This window comes from Dermacentor variabilis, chromosome 11, assembly GCF_050947875.1.
Source record: "Dermacentor variabilis isolate Ectoservices chromosome 11, ASM5094787v1, whole genome shotgun sequence".
Taxonomy (NCBI): Eukaryota; Metazoa; Arthropoda; class Arachnida; order Ixodida; family Ixodidae; genus Dermacentor; species Dermacentor variabilis.
The window spans coordinates 91,086,875-91,102,186 of NC_134578.1; the positions used below are offsets into that span (position 1 = coordinate 91,086,875).

At 43.9% G+C, this 15,312-nt stretch overlaps 1 long non-coding RNA gene across 1 annotated transcript; it reads left to right on the forward strand.

Moving 5' to 3' along the window:
* The first annotated feature begins 5,449 nt into the window (after positions 1-5,449).
* On the forward strand, positions 5,450-9,459 carry LOC142564772 (uncharacterized). The gene is made up of 2 exons (XR_012824672.1): positions 5,450-5,590; positions 9,350-9,459. It is a non-coding gene; the product is annotated as an uncharacterized LOC142564772 (long non-coding RNA).
* Positions 9,460-15,312: the final 5,853 nt, after the last annotated feature.

The following is a 15,312-nucleotide window of genomic DNA, read 5'->3' on the forward strand; positions in this document are numbered from 1 at the left end:
TTCAATCGTGCTTCTCTGAAGGCGGCAATATTGATAGCACCGACACCGGTATTAAAGTCGACGTGGCCAATTGTTATAATTGTGCCGTGACGACGCGGCACCAGCAACGCCCTACCGGCCTCCTCAAAATCGGCCGCTGATCAAAATCATACCATCTGCGGGAATAGCTGCGTATCCGCTTTGTTTTATTTGGTAAGATGGGGCATACAGGCCTGTGGACTTACATGTGCGGTTACACTGACACATTAGTTAATTTTCCAGAAATATTGCACAAGCTTATGCGAAGCGGAAAGGAAGTTTTGGATTGTTCCACAAAGTTGCGTGAAAAGCTGTCTCGCTCGGGTCTCATTAATCTGGTACAGCGCTGCCGTGAGAAGCCAGTATTCTGTCGGGATGAAGACTCACCCACGAGTGTTTATGTAACTATATAGCATTGAACACGAATTATATGGGAGCTCAAAAGTGTAAAGAGCAAGAGACAACTGTCGGAATTAGCAGTAACAACCCTCAGTGTCCCCGGTCACCGTTGTCTACTTCTGAATTTCTTATCAAATATGGATATCGTTACAGCAAAATCGATGGTCTAGCACTCCACGATGTACCTGTCGATGGTAACAACACTTGCTCATCTAGAGATGCGGCAGTTGACGCGGTGAAGTGAAAGCGCATCTTGGCTTTTAAAATGTAAATGTAAACAGCAACCCAGACAGCGATTTACACTCTTGGCATAGCTTAAACAATACAATGGCAGTTATGTTCGGCGTGATGCAGTGGTTAGATGCTTGTCTCGGGACCGGTTGATCCGAAATTCGAATCCTAGGCGAAAGCATTTTTTTCTCTACTTCTTTTTGTTTATTTTTTTTCGTATTAATAATTTTACATATCCTTAAAGTGGTCTCTGTCAATTTTTAATCAAATATTGATCAGGAACTACAGAATTTTCGACTACAGGACGTCGCACTACAGAGAACAGAACGACAGTCACAACGTCCCAAAATACGACAGACTGAAAATTTCCTGTTGTGTTTTTCAAGTGGGTGAGACGTTTATACCGCGTATACGCAGATTGCTGTCCTCTCTATTAAAAGCAACGTTGCTGAAACATGTCGTACAAGACGCTGTACGACTCGCATAACATCGAAATACAACGCCGTCACCATCCATGAGATCACCGAAAGCACGGTCGCTTTCGGTGGCGGCCTACAGATGGCACCACAGGTAGCGCCGGTAAAGTTACAGGTGATATTATTTTGCCGTCTGCAGTTGTCGCTACATGTGAGTGCTTGCTGTGTATTGACGCCGTCCGATGTAGTTGTTTAATCGTGTGTACGCTGTGCCGAGAGAAATTGTGGTGCATTTTGTATGCATTGAGAATCACAAAACCCCTGGGACCGCGTAATGTAGCCCGCAGTATCCTTCGTGTGGTGCGCCGATGTCGAAGATATGACCCTTCGCGCTTCCTTTGTTCCGGGCTCATGAAAAGGATCTCCTCCTCTGGCACTGTCGCATCGTATCGCACTGTACGGAATAATTTGGTGAAAGTTGTGCTCTTACGTCCTGTAGTTGATCCGCAATTCAACAGTGCGTGCGCCGGAAGAACCGTTGGTGCAGTCGATGCCACGGCACCTGTGACACTAGAAGGAGCGTTTTCCGAGTACGCCGAGAAAGGTAAGTCCGGCGCTTGCGCGCATTCTTCCTGTCTATGGTTCGTGAAGTGTGCGCTGTTGTACGTATCGCAAGATCCGTACAACAACCGAATCCGGATTTGTAAAGCAGCAAGAATTATAAATGTGCTTTTCAAATGGTTGTTCTTCATGCCGCAGTGCACATTTAGCAAAAAGTTCCATGGAAATTGCCCTAAAACGTATTCATGTTACCAACAGCCCTATCTGTGGTTTATTTACTTTCACCTATGAAGCACGCTAGCGCGGGTGGTTCTTTGATATAAATGGGCACAAAAATTCAAGCAAAGAAAGTTACTGTTTGTGTACATAATTTTTCATTGAGAAATGGTATAGGCATTTCTAGAAGTAGTACGTCGATGTGTCGTCTTCACAGCTAACAGCTGCGCGAGATAGCACCCGATTCCTTCGTCGACGCATGACCAGATTTTTAGCTTGTATGGAAATTCTTCTGTTTATAGAGTGTCGTCAGATGACGTGTATTAGTGTCCTGTGTGTTTTCGTGTACTTGTAAAGGGTTCCGATCTTGCAGAGGAGCCGAAATTACATAAGCAATGTTTCTTTTTGATCGAAAAATCTTTCTCTTTTCTGTATTGTCTCTCCAGAAAAAGAGGTGGCCTGTTGTAATTTTGAGCGCATCGTCCTTTGGGAGCAGTGCTTTGTTGCGCCGCATAAACAAATTAGGTTTTGGAACGCTTTTCATGTCCTACGGAATTTTTTGATAGTACAATTCACATTTCACGTTATACAGCTGTACGTTTGTGTAAACCTTTTCATAGTAGATTCATGTTTGCTACAGTTCGATTTACGCGTTATTTAACCGCCTGTGATGTTACAATCAGATATTTGCACAACCAGTTGCAGCTTCATGTAACTGGTTGCATGAGACTTTTTTTCAAAATGTGACGTGATCTTTTTATATCACAAGTTTGCAGTTTCAGCAGGGATTACAATAAATTAAGCATTTATTATTTTTTAGGGATGGCAAGATTTTGTGAACCAGAGGCACCTCCACATATGCACCTGCGGCACTTCTGCAGCCTCAACAGCACGGAAAAGTACCTGATGTGCATGCTGTGACAAGATGTGTGCAAAGCAGTTGCTGGCACTTACACGAGCTGCAGATTTTGTTGGTATCATCCATGTTTGGAAACTCTCCTGAATTTTGCGTGGGTTTACAAATGTGGGCTCATTTTACAATTTTATGAATGTCACTTTAGAAAGACAATGAAGTTGTGTTGGTTAAGATGTTTTGAAGCTGTTGAGAGATTGATGGCATGACATTGTTAAAATGCATGTATAAAATTAATTGTAATGGTACTTGTACTGCTTTATTATTAACGATGCAATATCTCTAACGAGAACATCAGAGGGGCACTTGCTTTTGGGAAGTTTGGTCGGATAAATTCCTGAAGCAGCGTATAGCTCTGTAATCTAAAAAAAAACAATGTTGTCAGTTACTGGTTTCATGTTCGCTGCTGCTTTTTGTGCTGCACGACAAGTTAAATAATGGTTGATAATGTGTGTGTGACATAATAGTTCTGCGCAAACACACGAGGTGGAGAGAAGTAATTAATAAAGGGAAAATCAGACATCCACCCGCTCGTACCATTTGCTACAAAGGAAACCCGTATGTGTTCCTCAAAAGGAAAGCCGCACAGTTGAAGAAAAATTCGTCCTGGTCCGGGACTCGAACCCGGCACTACCGCCTTTCCGAGGCAGCCACTCTACCATCTGAGATAACCAGGTGGCTAGCACATGGCAGGGCGAAGTCGAATTAGTTGACAACACGAAGCAAAGGCAAGGGTTTGACGTAATATTTTTTTCCCCTTTATTCTTTACTTCTCTACACCTTGCGCGTTTCCGCAGAACTATTACGTCAGACCCTTGCCTTTGCTTCATGTTGTCGACAAATTCGACTTCGCCGGGCCATCTGCTAGCCGCCTGGTTATCTTAGATGGTAAAGCGGCTGTCCCAGAAAGGCGGTGGTCCCGGGTTTGAGTGCCAGACCTGGACGGTTTCTTTTTTTCAAGTGTGAGGCTTTCCTTTCGAGGAATCCGTACGGGTTTCTTTTGTAGCAATTGCTACGAGCGGGTAGATGTGCGATTTTTCCTTTATTAATAATGTGTGTGTGTATGCAACAATGGGGGTGCTGAGAGCAAGCTTTAAAATAATGTGTGCTATGTCCCCAACAAAGAATTTAGTGTCTGCAGCATTATCACAAAATATTATGTTCACAGGTTGGCAGGTATGACATAATGTACAACACTTTTGCTGTAGATGCATTTTCATATGTCTATTTTCTGTCTACTAGAATCGTATATTTAGAATTTGGCCCACCTTCAGTTTGATCAAGTTACATAGGTAGCCCCCTCTGAGTTAAATATAATTAGGGGCTATTGTAGATATGCATGATATACCTACTCACTGTATTGTGACAGATATTTTTAGGGACTGTGTTGTGAGGCATGCATATCCTTTTACCTGTATGTCTTGCTGCAGGTTGCCCGACAAAAGCATAAATGCTTTGCCCACCTTTATTATTATGCTTTCATGTAGACTTCTAATATCTGTGCCCACATAGACTCCATGTTCTTAATTACATTTTTCTAAGTATTCACTGTTGTGCATTACATTATTGTGTTACATTACTGTGCATTACATGTTTTTCTTCGTTTAATTTTGGAGGGGGGTATTCATTTCTATAATAGTACAGAGAATAGGACTTCAAAACAAAAAGCCACGAAAGGTGGCTTAAAAGTGTAGAAGCTTAGAATTCTACATTCCATCCCCTAAAGCGCTACCAGTAGTAAAACATTCCTAATTGTCTTTTTATAAGCTAGCTGCCAGATACATAGTCCTATTATGAGAGTATGTCATTTTTTCTTCTTTGGTCTGACTTGTTTTGTTGAATGTTCTCCTTGTTAGTTCAGAATTTGTTTTCTTGCCACCTCATGCAATACTCCAACTGGAGCCTATGAGCTATGTGTACAATAAATAAGTAAATTCGTAAAGCATGCAACAAACCATGCAGCATAGCATTTAAATGTTGCCACTTTATAATGCTTCTCGAGTGCAGCGCATCATGGAGCTTGAGGCTGATCTCTTCAGATGTAAAAAAAATTGCAGGTTATGAAAATGTGGTCCTACAAACTGCTGGTTACGCATGTCAGTCAGCCTGTTGCAGTGGTCACAAGTGAGAATGTAACCAAAAAGCTGGGCGTGCTCGGCCATTTTGCATATGGCACAGGATAAAGCTTCACCTCTGCTATTGCTTCTCTTATAATAATGGCCTCCGAGTATACATGCCGAGTTATGCTTCTGGGGACACTTATTAGTTAACCTTATCAGGTAACACCATTAGCCTTATGGGTGCTATAATGTTGCAGTGCCTGCAGGATGGCCAGCATTACAATACACATTGAAATTATTGTACTAGTCATGCAATGGTATCGGGATTAGCCCACCAAGTGACAACCTTTAATTACGCTATACTTGGGATCAGCCCAGCTCACTCAGTCAGGAAGACATCCATGCATAAAGGCAGGGGTATGGCAAATAGAGGGCGTTCGATTAATCTTTCTCACATAGATAGCTCATACATATAATCTTTCTTAAATTGGATGCTTTGTTGCTCAAAGTGAAGTTACTTATGGGCATAATGTCAGCATTTCGATCCTATTTATGCTCAACGAAAGTTGCTTTGTTCAGTGCCACTTTTTATATTGTTTCGCTTGTGATTCTAAGCTCACTTGTTTTATAGCTGCTATAGGTATTGCTGGACCTGGAGAAGAAGTGTAAACAGACCATGCTATGTTGCTGATCTGCGCTGATCTCCACATCCAAGTTGGTCCCGCGACAGTTGGGCACCATTGTGCCTTGCTTCATTGACAAGGTGATATAATATGGTGAGCTTGTACTTCAATATCGGTATTGAAAATTATGTTAAGGAAAAAAGACAAGGATTGGTCTTTATGATAGATACGCTCATGTTCTTTCTTTAAGGTGTTCTTTTGACACTGTTCTGCATGGACATATTTTTAGATAATTATAACTCCTTTATTGCAAAGTGTCATGGCGCTAGTTTATGCGTTAAACTAACACTCTTTCACCAAAAAAGCCTTATTTAGCACACAATTCACAAGGAAAGAAAGGAGGCAACATGACAGACTGCTACTAACAGTTCAATATTATTGCTCGCACAGTGATATTGTGCAAAAGGTGAAAGGGGGAGAATAGATCTGAATACATGCTGTTCGCACAGAAACGAAAAGGATGCGTCACATGGTGAGCGTGACACTTGTTTTACAATGATAAGAAGCAGTCTCACTGTCTAGTAATTCTCTGCTTGGGGAGCTAGTGCTAGGTTCCTCGTCATACATATAAGAAAAGCCTCAGATATCTCTCCAGCGCTTTTGTCTTTATATTTTGTCACGATCAAGCAGCTTTCAAACATAGGTGCATGTGCGCCGAGAGCAGTGCACCAGTCATTTATACATTGGCCGGTTTATCTGATGTAGCCTCTACTGCACGAAATGGTATGTGATAGATACTGCACCTGTGTACTGTACGTGCTTTGTTACATGATTTTTTTCAGAGATAGTGATGCAGGCCTTTTCAATATTTACATGCCTACACAACAAACCAAGCATTATCTGTGCTTAGAAAGAATTGTAGGAAAATCCAGCATGAGGCAACTGTTCTCGGCACGAAACAAACTTGATTCGTTGGTTTTCGTTCATTGGTGCGATCACACTAAGGCAGACAAGCTTGTAGGCTGTGCTTCTGCAATTTGTACAGCACACTGACAGCACTGATGTGGGCCTCATCTGTGGGCTGACTGATGGCACCTTCTACGGCGCAGACCACTTGTGTTGGGCGTGGCACCAATGTTGACGTTTGTTCCCTTGTGCAAAACAGCAGTCCTAGGTTTTGAGTAGTTGTAGGAAGACAAGGTAAACTTAACTTCCATGGCTTGAGTGGGCTCATTTCTCTTGGGGCATCTAGCTTTTTTTTCTTGCAACTGTGCAGAGGTGCTTCCCTAGAGTCGGCGTGAAAATGGCATAGAGTTGTGCATTCGGGAACTCCTGAACAATGATCTGCTGTAGTTAGGGCTTTGCGAAAATGCACTGTCTACCAATTGGTAGAAGGTGCATTATTCAGCCACTGATTTCCTGTTGGCATGCTTGCACTCGTGCTGTCAGTAATTTCTTGGCTTGCCGAATTATCTTGAGGCCCCACGCTGATGATGCTACTGATGTCTTCAAGTGCAGACTTTTCAGGATGAGGTTTCTTGCTTTGCAAATGTTGTTGAAAGGTAGATGGTGCTTACAGGTAGCTATTCTAGATATTAGTGAAATGAATTGGCCCATCTTGCTTCGTCAAACATCGTCACGCCGACATCAGTTGCACAAACAAAAACCTGGCCTACTCGCAGCGTCGTGCACGAAGAAACAAACAAATCAGCTGCTGGATTGTCTTGAGATGGCATACTAAGCTGAGACCGGAACTGCTGTAGCTACAAACCAGGCAGAAACGATGGATGATGAGCAGGGATTTGCAGTAGCGCCACTTCGTGGGGCAGCAAGGAGGCTCCGTTCAAAACAAAAAAATTACCGACGATTACGTTACTTCCTAATGCGAAATTTCAGCGCAGCAAATAAGCTGTTTCACCTTTTCGATAGATTGAGGCAAAGAAATCGAGCAACACATGTATGCGCTATCACAGAATTTTTTTTTTATTTTTCACACGTATTCCTTTAACAAAGACTCCACTAACAGTTCTTGACAGTCATGAAGGAAGCTTTGTGGTCGGAGAAATAGACTGATATATGTTCGACTTGGTACACCAATGCTTGATTCTCAAAGACGAGATCTATACAAGTGCCTCGCGAGGTTGTCACAGCCGTGGGACGCGTTACGAGCGAGAGGAACGGGATGTTCTCCCGCATAAGTGTTAGGAAATTGCTGTTTGTCTTTATGTCAAGCCGCCACCGATCTGGCTCTCTGATTGCCACCGCACAGGGCGAACGGCAGCGGCAATTTCGGCTCGGGCGGTGCACATATACAGATCCGCCGCCACCGATCTGGCTCTCTGATTGCCACCGCACAGGGGTTGCATTGGAGGAGGAGCGAAGAAAGGAATTAAGTTCGAGCCGGCGCTTTGACAACCGGAGACTCGCAGGAAGAGGGGGGAGGGGGGCGGCGTGTACACCCAGCGGCAAACGATGGGGGCAGAAGCGCGCGCAGCAAGCGGACAACACGATAAAGGGAGGAGGGAAGAGATAGCAGCGACTGACTGATACCGCTGACGCCGATAGTGAGTCAACCCCAGCTGCGGAGTTGGTTTCAGGGACAACGAATAACCGGCGCGTCGGCAACTGAAGAGCAGCCTATCCGCCACACAAGAACAGGGGGGGGGGACCCTTTCCTCCTCTTTATGCATGGCGGCAACGGTGTTCTATGCAGTCACGTTATCTTGACTCTCTAGCGGCGTCAGCGGCATCCAGCGGTATCAGTCGGTCGCTGCTAGCGCTGGGGGGATGAAAGGGGGGCGGAGCTGGTTACGAGGCCGACGACGACGCGAAACCCAGGAACGGACGCCAAAGAGCTGCGCTCTAAAATGGCGTTCAGCAAGTAGAACCATGCAACGGTCAGAGTCGGTGCATGGTGCTCTCGATCAAGTTGGCTCAAGGAGTGTCCGAAAAATCAGATGAGAGGTTGCAAGGCGTCCGAACTTTCGGAAGTTGTTATACATTATGGTCCTTGGGGAGAATGGCGGTGCCGTGAAGCAGACCGAGTAATCATGTCCGAATTTTCGGAGTCCGGAAAGTCATCGGTGACTGTACCTATACCTATGTGTCTATGTATACCTAGGTGCAACAGTATTTGCTATGATCTGTGCAAGAATTGCTGTTGCCCGTAGATGCCCAACATGTCGGGTGTCAAATTGTAAAATACCTTGCAAAAGTGATCTACAGAAAAATACCGCTTCTGCTATATTTCGCTTTTGCAAGAAATTTTGCGGCTGCTGGCACCTACCTTAAAAGGCTTTATATGGTCTTCGCATGGCCAGGGCCTTCTACTTTTGTGAGTTTGCTTATCTCGAAATTTACCCCGGTTTTTATAACTTCAAGTTGGCGGGATCCCTAGTCTCCTTTAACGTGTACCCAATAGACCTTACATAGGGGTTTTGGCATTTCCCTGCCAACTAAATGCAGCCATTGTGGCTGGGATTCAATCCCATGCCCTCTGCCTGAGCAGCGCAATGTCAAAGCCAGTACACTACGGTATTTTGCTGGCAGAAGGGTTTAGTTTCTGAATAATTTATTATCTCAACCTGTCGGTGTTGTTTTTAAAGGTATTTCATGTTTGTATTCTGTTGCTTCAATACTAGTAATTATTGTAAATCAAACGATGTGTCCATCTTTTTCCTATAACACTTGCTTCAAGCGCCTGTTAATTATGACAGCTCATTCTCCCACAGTAATCCATGTTCCCTTGAAACATAGGCATTGCATGAAACCACATATTTTTCAATAAGATTTATTCATTATCTCCTATGGCCGGAATGCTGAACCTTTCTTATCTGTGGGAACATAGGCAAATTTGCCTATGTGCCAACCTGTTGCATGAGTCAAGATAAATTATTGGCTTTACTTTTTCAGGTGCCCTGCTCGCTCTCACCCAAGCAACCCACTCCAGCGGTCTTCTCTCGGCAGACTGGATGCATCGAAATACCGTTAGAAGGTCCAATAAACAGTGCTTGGGACATTTATGACATGCTTTTACTTAAGCCGGAGGACTTCAGGCTTAATGAAAGCTCAAGTGGGTGTACAGAAATACCTACGTAAAGTATACTTGTCTTTTTCACTTACAAGTACATGCCAATACTTTGCCCGACATTTTTCACCCCAAAATTACGCTTTACTGTGGATTTGTGAACAAACCATTACAGCAAAAAGCACTGCATTAAGACGAGTACAAGTAATCGAACATATACTAAACTTGCAAGAATTACATTTGCATACTTGTAGTAAATATGAAAATCAGGTACAGTCTTCTTCAGGGTGCATTTTCTTGTAGGTCATAGATAGAGAACGTACTCGTGGGTCATACAAAACTTGTTCATGTTGTAACACATCAGTGTTGGTAGTGCTAATCAATTTATGCCGAAAATGGTGTTCATCTTCGTGTCAAGCAATCTACCAGGCAAACCTACATGTGAAAGTGGCATTCTTGTTGCAAACATAATGCAGATCTACTTCTCTTCAATGCTGATCGCAAATACACAAGTGTACATAATAGGTTTAAAGAGTAAATTATATTAAGCAACATCAATCAATTCTGAAAGGACCTGGTATGAATGTAGCAAAATATAGGTCTGAACAGGAGCAAACAGGTCTGGGTTAGATAGGACGAAATTAAACGGGTCAGGATTAAACAGGATTTAAACGGGTCAGGATTAAACAGGATTTAAACGGGTCAGGTTTAAACAGGATTTAAATGGGTCAGGTTTAAACAGGAATAAACAGGATTTAAACAGGTCAGGATTGAACAGGATCAAACGGGGTCCCGTTCCATAACCCTATTTGATGAAACCCGTTTGAAAACAAATAGGATTTTCTAGTAGGGTATGCTCGCTCTGCACAACTTCCTGTCGCAACATACAAGATAGCGAATGCAGCATCAGCGCGAAACTCAAAGGAAGAGTCAACAAAGGCTGCTCTTTAAACAACTCTCTTCTTCAATGTTTTGAGACACGATGGTTGTGTTGAAAAAGCCATAAGCCAGGAGCCTCGCTTGTGTCATTCTTTAGTGCAGAATTTATAAATAGCGCGAGGCGCTAATGATCCACCGTTCATCAAATGCAGGCGATTTCGGTCAGTCACCGGTCAACAGGATTAAAGCATATCTGCCAAACTTTCCAAGTTTGTCGTAAAACTTACAAATTTCAGCTTGTTGTACGTTTTTTAGAATGTTACGTAATGTTTTACGATATATGGGTTCAGTTGGAGACACCGTTTTGAAGGTGTACAAGCACATGCATACGACAACGGAATTCTGATACTATCTGCGTCGCCCTGTAGAGGCCGCCCTAGGCAATTATATATTAAAGGTATACTTGCCTCAACCAAGTTCATACCGAAAACATCTTGAAGCAGGTGAGATCAACCAAAACAATATCGCTGAAAAATGAGTGCGATATTAAAACTATTTGTTTCTCCCTCTAAAGGTATATCATTTTTATAAAGTGCCCCATTTATTCCATGGAAATAATAAACGTCTGCACCGCGAGCAAACATTAATAAAAAGGGTGGCTTTTTCTCACGGGCTTGTGTGAGCGTCTATAACTATAGTGCACTTATTATTACACCGTACGCGTCAGCGAACTCAGCGCCACTTTCCTTCTTTCCTTGCCTGCTCTCTCTCCCTGTCACCATTTTTTCCAATTTCCCATTTCCCCGGCCTAGGCCAGACACCCGGACGTTATTCTGGTTAACCTCCTTGCCTTCTGCTTTTCTCTTTCCTTTCCTGGCTTTCAACTTCCCTCCCTATCCCCTCACTTACTAGGTTCGCGGAGTTTTTCGAGTATTTGTGTTCCAAATCTGGCAACTAAAGTCGACGGTAATGTTGTCTGGGCGTAGGTAGAAAACGTGGCGATGTTCCGCAGAGACGAATGCTAGAGGCTAAGTTCAAGTCTTGCTGTCGATCTCCACTTATTCGCCTTCGTGCGAAAGTGTTGCTTTTCAAAAACGAATACGTATTATTAAACAGATCATGCGTAACCCAAGAGACATCACATTGTAGCATTTTCCGTTCTAGTGCTCTAAATGCAATAAATGTTCACATCGCACACGTCAGGTTCAACGCCTCATTGATGTAGCGCCGGCTTTCAATGCAAGTTAGTATTCATAATATACATGATTAAAGAGCATAGGTTTAAGATAAAGCGCGATTTATCGCTTAATTTATTCACATGCTACATATATTTCATTATTTTTTCCCATGAATAAACCTAGATTGCTGCAAAGAGCACCTAATTAAAGAATAAACTGAGACGCTTGATTTCACAAAAAAGAACAGGAAGTAAGCAAGACGTAAATAATCTTGCGTTCCTGCTTATATTCTCAATCGCGTTTTATTTTTTTTAGCTTGTCTTTTTTCACTTGCCGAGAAAGAATTTTTAGCACTGCTCGCCAGTGTCAGCAAGTCGAAGCATGTGAGGACAAAGAACAGCCAGAAATGAGCGACTACGCAAATACAAGAACCTATTAGAGTTTCATGGCATATATTCATTACATATAGGATAAACATTCTTGACGTCACGGGCCTATAAACTTCAAATCCAGGTAGCACAAACGAATAAAACGGTTCATTCCTTGCACATTGAACAGCACGCAACTGTACAGCACATTATCATTTCTGATGTGTGGCAGGAGAACACTGATGATGCCTTGCCATCGGTGCATCAGATGGGCAGGAGAAGGCTTTTGCAAAGTCATCCACATACATTAACGGTCCATTAATTAAATAGACGTCTTCTCGCGATGAGCTCTTTGGACAACGCACATAGGTTGCCAAAATATAGAAGAGCTGGCTGTGCGAAAGGCGCAGCAAGCTCCACGCAGGCTTTACGCTGTGCCAAGCCGGCCTCTTAAATGCCTTCAGGACGGATGAGAGACCGAGCGCGGTGATAAAAGTAGTCCTATCACGTCTGTTGTCTGGAGTGTCGATGCCGTAGAACGTGTGGTAGCACTGCCTAAGCCGCAACATATTTGCCAATGTCCCCGAAGTCCACGGAATATGATAAAACAACTTCAACCACAGGGCCTCTGCTAGTGTACGGCCAAGTGCCGCCATGTTTAGTAGGTGAACGTTGTCCGTGCCCGCGTGGATAGAATCGTAGATTTTGGCGGGTAGGTAGATTCGGCTGCGGCCAATGAGGGTTAGAGACCTGTAGTGATCCACGTGCTCTTTGCCTATGAATTTAAGGATATTCTTCTCAGCCAGGAAGTTGTATTCGCGGCCATGTAGCACATTCTCAAAGAAATCACGCGATGGCTTGGGAATCAAGGTTGTACTGGGAAGAATTTCGGCAGGAGTGTAAAGCTTTAGGCTGTGGAACAAGCTCTCGAGACGTATGAAGTCGTCTTCTTCAAAGAGGCCGCTCGCATGGCACTCTGCTCTCACGGCGTCTTGTACTGCGGCGAAGGTGGCGCGAGCGTGGGCGTCCTTTTCGGTGCTCGTGAGTAAGTCCACACCGAAGGAATGCGAGAGATGCAATAGTTTCTCCATACTTCTTCTGCAGGTCTTGAGCCCAGATTGCGGTGTGGAATCAAAATACGCGTGGAATTCAGCGTTGATACTCATGACACTGTGCCAGAGGAAGTAAGAAGCTATAACACCTTGTTCAATAGCGCTGTTCTGCCGAGTGGAGAGGATGTGATGCATTCTTCCAAGGCGGTCTGCACCGTAAGCTGTGAATAACTGTGCCTTGCTTAGCGGGTAACCGATGGAGCCCATTCCTTCCTCGAGGTCTTCAATGCGCCACACTTCTTTATTGAACTTGCTGCGGTTGGCCACTGTGTAACTTGTGGGTCCTATTTCGGTGGTATAGATCTGGTTGCATATGAGGGCTGTGAATTCAAAAGCACTGTTGATATTCATGCTCACGTTTAGGCCGAAGTTGAGAGCGACTACAGAAGCAGTTACTATTTTCCTCATCAACGTGTTATCAGTGCAAATCGCTTTGTATCTAATGGTAAGTTCATCATATAAGGGGTCGTATAACACATGCAATGCTGTGGTGATTCGGTACTTGGCTGTTACTGACGTGGCGTACACAAATGCTTTCTTGCTGTCCATCCTATTTAGTAGACTCCTATCCTTACGAACCAGGGTGTCCGCTATGTCGGAGACGAAGTCATCGATTTTCGCCATCTCTTTAACGCAAGACCTGAAGTAGTGAACGAGGAAATTTCCTGCTCGGCTGCGCTTGACGTCGATTGGCATTGCGCCGGTAATCACGATGCGGTCGAGCTCGCTTTGCACACTGGTATCCTGCCACTTTCGAAATTTGATGACGTTGGAGCAAACGTACGCGAAGAAATCGTAGCATGGGTCGACACTGACGTTCACGTACTGCAAAGTCTGCTGCGCTTCTTTCGGGCAACAAAACGGCTGTTCGTGTTCGTCGATGGCTTTGCCTCGTCGGCGCTGCCATGTGCCCAGGTAGACGCTCACTACTATCACCATTGCGACGAAGACGACCAGTGCAGCGGCAAAGGCGCAGAAGACGGAACATTGCCATCTACCGGCTTCCCTGAATGGCTCGTTTATGACGACAGCAGTGTGAGGCCTGGGAGAATTCGATTCCATGGAGGCTGGTATGCGAAACTCCTGAGACTCTTCTGCTTCTTCTTCGTTCAAATTTTGGCACGTAAGTACAAGGGGTGGATTCGCCATGGTTCTGAGTGGAAACATAATATAAACTTCTTGCTTTATTGATCTGTAGTATTCATATTTAATAGTATATATAAATTATTTTCTGTTTCCGTTTTTTGAATAGTGGTCATGCCAATCAAGACGAAGAGGCTTTATTATAAAAATAATGCAGTTCAGTGTCAATTATGATTGGAATGTAGTTAATATTAGAGCCGGGAAGTCCCAATGATGTAGTCATGTACTATCAGCGTGAAATCAAACATTGCCAAAGAATAAGTGAAGGTATAGGGCGCGCCGATCAGTCATCACCATTGACAGGCGCGCACCCCCTGTTTGGTCGCACTGCGCCATCCGCATATAGTGAGATTTTGTTAGGGGTTTAAAAACAGTCAGATGTGTATTTACAGAATATTTACAATAAATATATCAGCTGACAAGATGGTAGCCAGCGCGCGAAGCCCAGAACATCGTCTTCTTCCGACAATGATTAAAACATCTTCTTCGTCAGCGTGTCACAATATATTTTCTTCTGTTCTGGTTCTTATGTTTGCAATGGAGAAAATAAAAGAAATCAGAAGAGACAATATTGCAGTATATGACGAGTGTTGTCGCCGAAACCGTAAGTGCCAACGGCATCAAATGAAACGCGATAAGCGTTGAGCTTGCTGGCAGTTTGCACTGTCATAGGGATTCATTTCCCAATGCGGTTTGCAGCTTGTGCGCAAAATTCATTCTTTCAGTCGGCAAATTTGCGCAGTGCGGCCAAACCGGATGTGCGCGCCTGTAAAAGGTAATAACTAGATGGCGTACACTAAAGCTTCACTTATGCTTGGACCACGCGCTCCGCTGTTCACATTTCATTTGGCACTTCCTTTCGGGCTCGCCCAAGGCTACTTGCCCCAAAATATAAAATGTTAATCAGCGAGAGATGAAGGACCGTACGCCATAGAGGCTGCTCTAAGTTTTTGGAATAGTGGTCAAGCCAATCATGACGACGATGCTATATTATGAAAAGAACGATTTTCAGTGTTATTCATCATGAAAATTTGCGCAACCTGAGAGTCTCTAAGTTGCAATGACGTAGTCATGTTATATCTTACACACCTACTTTCGGGCTCGGCCAAGGGTACTAGGCCCAAAATATCAAATGTTTATCACCGGGAAGGCCCATAGCTGGTAGGGG